The sequence below is a fragment of the Hyperoodon ampullatus genome, assembly GCF_949752795.1.
Source record: "Hyperoodon ampullatus genome assembly, chromosome: 10".
Lineage (NCBI taxonomy): Eukaryota > Metazoa > Chordata > Mammalia > Artiodactyla > Ziphiidae > Hyperoodon > Hyperoodon ampullatus.
In genome coordinates, this window is record NC_136923.1 from 31,058,455 (window position 1) to 31,064,047 (window position 5,593).

Below are 5,593 nucleotides of genomic sequence, written 5' to 3' on the forward strand. Positions count from 1 at the left end.
TGAGAAGACCTGAAGACTACAGAAAAGATTTTCTGAAACTAAGGGTAAAAAGAAAAAGCCACATTGAGATGGGCAGGAGGGGCAGAGATGCAGTCTGGCCAGGACCCACAAACCCTGGCAAGGCAACGCACAGGCAGCAGGGATATCACAGTCACAGAGGTTCTCCCTGAGGAACAAGGTACATCAGGCTCCCCAGCCTGGGGCACCTATACCAGGAAGCTAAGTCTCCATAATATCTGGCTTTGAAAAACAGTGGAGCTTATATCCAGGAGAGTTAGAGGGCTTTAGGAAACTGAGACTCCACTCTTGAAAGGTGTGTGCAAAAATTCACTCACTCCAAGTCCCAGCACAGAGGCAGCAGTTTGAAAAGCACCTGAGTCATACCTGAAGGACATTCACTGACTAATTTTAGGTCATGTGCCAAAGGGGCAGGGATCTGTTGGAATTTTGTCTGGATACTAAGGGAGTAGCAGCCACCAAATTTTTTTGCTCATCTTCTACCTAGCTGGCTGGGACTGGCAGGTGCCAGTTTTTACTCTACCCATCTACATTATGGGCAGACAACCTGAATAAACATTTTTCCAAAGACAGACTGATGGCTGATAGACACATGAAAAGATACTCAACATCACTAACCATCAGGGAAATGTAAATCAAAACCATGATGCGGGGAATTCCCTGGCGGTCCAGTGGTTAGGACTCCATGCTCTCACTGCCCAGGGCCTGGGTTCAGTCCCTGGTCAGGGAACTAAAATCCCACGAGCTGTGCAGTGAGGCCAAAAACAAAACAAAACGTGAGGAGATGTCACCTCACACCTATCAAAATGGCTATCATCAAAAAGACAACAAATGACAAGTGTTGGTGAGGATGTGGAAAAAAGGGAACCCTCATGCACTGCTGGTGGGAATATAAATTGGTGCAGCCACTATGGAAAGAGTATGAGGTATCCTCAAAAAATTAAAAATAGAATACTATGTGATCCAGCAATTCCACTTCTGGGTATTTACTCAAAAAAAGAAAACACTAATTTGAAAAGATATATGCACCCCTATGTTCACTGCAGCATTATTTATATTAGCCAAGATATGGAAACAACTTGTGTCCATAGATAGATGAATGGATAAAGAAGATGTAGTGTGTGTATATAGATATAGATATAGATACACATAGTGGAATATCAGCCATAAAAAAGAATGAAATCTCGCCATTTACAAAGACACGAATGAATCTAGAGGGCACTATGCTAAGCGAAATAAGTCAGATAGATAAAGATAAATACCATACGATTTTACTTATATGTGGAATCTAAAAAAACAAACAAACAAAACAAATCAGAAACAGACTCACAGATAAGAGAACAAACTGATGGTTGCCAGAGGGGAGGAAGGTAGGGGGTGGGACAAAATAGGGGAAGGGGATTAAGAAGTACAAACTCCAGTTACAAAATAAATAAGTCACGGAGAGGTAATATACAGCATAAGGAATATAGTCAATAACACTTTAATAATTTTGTATGGTGACAAATGGTTAGACTTATTGTAGTGATTATTTTATAATGTATTTATAAATGTTGAATCACTATATTGTACACCTGAAACTAATATAATATTGTACATCAGCTATACTTCAGTTTTTAAATAGTCAATAGGAAACTTAAAATGAAATTCTTTAAAATATTCCCCAAAAAAGGTCAGAAAAAAAGGAAGACAGTTACATAAAACAGAGTGGACAAGCTGAAAACAAATAATGAAATGGTAGACCTAATCCCAATTACTTCAGTAATTACATGACATTAAATGACTAAACACTCCAATTTAAAGGGAAAGAGCATCAGAATGGTTTACAAAGAAAAAGGAGCCAAATATATATGGCCTATAGAAACTGCACTTTAAATATAAAGACACTTATAGGCTGAAAATAAATACTTGGGACAAAACACATCACAAAGACAGTAACATGAGAAGACTGGAATGGTTGGCTCCTGGATACCCATCTATGGGAGCACTGTCCTAACTACTTTTCGGATGGTGTTCCCATCTCCAGTAGTTAGTGCGTGAGTTCAACCAGGACAGCCCTAGCACACAGTCTGCCCTGTACCACCAGCCTCAAACTCATCATGTAATCTCTCAACCCCACACTTATTGATTCACGATTGAATTCATGCCTCAAGTGTCTTTGAAATTCAAAATATTTTTCTTTATTCTGATGAACTTCTAATTTATATATCTCAAATGTAATTTCTAAAATATTCATCAAGTAACAATTGTGTGTAAAGTTTGGAGGTAAGGCTATGAGGCTAAAAAGATGACTAAGATAATCATCTCATAGCCTTTGTGAAATGAAGTAGGAAACAAACAAGACCAAGTACAGTTCCTCTTTGCTTGCTATCTAGTAAGGATAAGCTAGGTACACAGAAATTATAAAAATTTTATATTATAGATGAGATACCATAATGCTCAATTCTCAGGATTTTCAACTGAGGGTGAAGAAGGGTATGCTTTGTTTAACCCAAATACATCAGAGAGTCTGATATGCCCATTTCGCTCCCACCTCCAACCAAGAGATAGGGAGAAATACTGCCATAGTGGTTTAGTGCCTTTGATGGAAGAGCTTCATATCCCTCATATTTCTTAGAGCTAAAAAATGGTGAAAACTTCAGCTACATACAATTATTTTCTAGTTAAGCACACATGTATTAATGGTATACTGGAGTTTCATATGAAGTACAATGTAGTAATATAGAAAAAATTATGATGCGTTAAATGTACATTCAATCATTTTGAATTTTTACTCATTTGACTCAAATTGCATGGCTATATATCCAACAAAGCATGAACACCGACCACTGACCTACTGACACACATAAAAGTCTTAAGGATACTCAAACTATGTATATAGATCTACATGCCAAATAACATAAATACATCATGAGGGGTTACCCCTACAGAGCAAAATGCATGAGCTAGGTCACAGTTAATTGAGTGACCCTGGAGACCTTTGGCTGTGTCCTGAATTGCTGTGTTGTATTTTCTTTTCTTTCTTTTTTTTTTTTCTTTGGGTACGCGGGCCTCTCACTGTTGTGGCCTCTCCCATTGCGGAGCACAGACTCCGGACACGCAGGTTCAACGGCCATGGCTCACGGGCCTAGCCGCTCCGTGGCATGTGGGATCTTCCCGGACCGGGGCACGAACCCGTGTCCCCTGCATCAGCAGGCGGACACTCAACCACTGCGCCACCAGGGAAGCCCTGCTGAATGGTGTAGAAGTCAGCTTCCAGGTTACATGAGTTAGTTGTTATCACAAGCTATTTTGGTATTTAAATACAAGCACAAGCTATTAACTAGAATCATATTTTCATGGGAAAGAAAAACACAGATTACTTTTTCTCAGAGCTATCCACAGGGTGGGGACTAGAGTGAGACAAATGCCTCACTTGCCTCACTCTGGTTCCAGATGAGAAAAGCCTACTTAGTGGGTCCACATATGTGGAAATCAAACTTCTACCATTAACCTGGTGGCAACCATCCCAATAATAGGGATTACTGCTCTTGTCTAAATGCAGAGACTCAAACCTCCTGCACTTGCCCTAAAAAACTAAAATAATAGAAACGAACAGAATCAAGTGTTAAAAAGACCCTGGTTGACTATCAACAGATTCAAATATTTTCAGTTACTTGACTTGCATTTACATGATGCAAGGTCATCAGTTGATTGGGTTAATTTAGCCCAACTGTTGACCAAAAGTTTCTAAAAGAGAAAAAAATAGTGACATCTGCCATCGTATTGAGTTGTAGTCAGATAGGTGTCAGCCCTTTAGCTGTGGTTACCGAATACTGAACAGAGACAGAGGCGATTATGAAAATGGTAACTTCAGGTGTCAAACCAACATCCATATACAAATAGCAAAGCATCCCATAGAAACTGGATATTGGTGAATTTAAGCTGATTTTGAAATGTTAAATCCATAAATACATATGACCAATTACATTCTTAAACTTTTATCTTTAAATATTAAGATCTGGTATTTGTAATGAGAGATGTTGGGAAGCTTCTTATTAAATTGCTTTGACTATTTTGGTTTGTGCAGGAAAAGTTATTTTTCTTTCTGTTTTCAAATTATAAATTTAACATATTTTTATATAGATAACTTGAACACTACAGAACTGTCAAAAAGCAGAAAGAAATCTCCCATAATCCTACCACCCAAAGGCAACCATATTGTTCATTTAGATACATTTTCTTCTAATCTTTTTTCTTTACATTTTATAGGTAAGATTATGGTAGGCCATTGCTACATTATCCCTGAGGCTTGATACTACCATTTTCTTTGTACTTATTTAAGAGGCAATTCCTTCATATTTTCAGATGTTATTAGTTAAAAATCATGATAGTGTATACTTGGAAAAGTTCTTGGAAGAACTATGAGATAATGTTGTAAACAAAGGACTAGAAATATGCTGTCAGCAGCCTACCGTGTCAACTCCATGCTTGAGACAGCAGACATGTATTTCTATATCTATGCAATTATGACCACAAATTTTATCTCCAAAGAAGTTTCAGAAAAAAATATCATGTATGTCCTGCTATTTTCTTGCAGGGTCTACCTAAAGTGATTCATTAGCAATAAGCTCTCGAATAAAGGATTTTTTGTTATTATTATGTTGCTTATTTCTGTTTTTAATAAGAGCTAGTTAGGAAGTATAACACACACGTTCTCCTATGAAAATCTACTATCAACAGTACCAGTTTGGAGGACCTAAATGACATCTAGAGGATGACTATGTCTTCCTCATCAGAGCCGGGGGTGTAATTAATCCCCCACAACAATAACCTTAGCCCAGGAAAGCAGGAAACGAAGTTGGGAATGAGCCAGCTGAACCCGAGATGTTAAGGCTGGGAACATTCCAGAGCTCTGCATCTGGAGGCATCTACTGCCAAACCAGTCCCATCTATAACAAAGGCAATAAAGTCCTCTCTCAGAGGAGAGGAAATCAAAAAAGGTAAAACAATATTGCTTAGTCAGGTTTTTAGCAGCCAATACCATTCCCCCTGTAAGCCTTCTGTTGGCGAACTGGTACCAAGAAAGGGCTAAAAAGAACACAGGAAGTCAAGAATTGAAGCTAGAATGCTAATAAAATTCAAAAGAAAAAGCAAATTACAAGGATAATAAAGTTGGTGTAAAGAACATTGTTGTTTTCTTTTTCTCCCCCCAAACCCAAGCAATAAATAAGATACAACAGTGCACCCTTCTGGCCAAAATATAAAATGACTGTTCAGATGAAAGTCTAGTCAACATTCTTTCTCTAGTTCCTTGGAGATAATCTCCAAAAGGGTTCCTGGTTTCCTCATCCAGTGTGAGGGTTCATAGCAATGACCTCATTTGGAGACTTTTTTTAAAGTGACAAATGCACAAGATTTTCAAACATGAAACTTGTTTCCATGAGGGAGTTTTATCATTCTGAATGAGGTGAACATTCAGGCTGCAAAGAAAATTGTAAATGTCTTCGATGCTTCATTTATTTAATATTTATATGGGTATCTGATGCTTTATTAACTTGGCTTTCTTGGAGCTTTCCTATGGGGCCTTGAATGT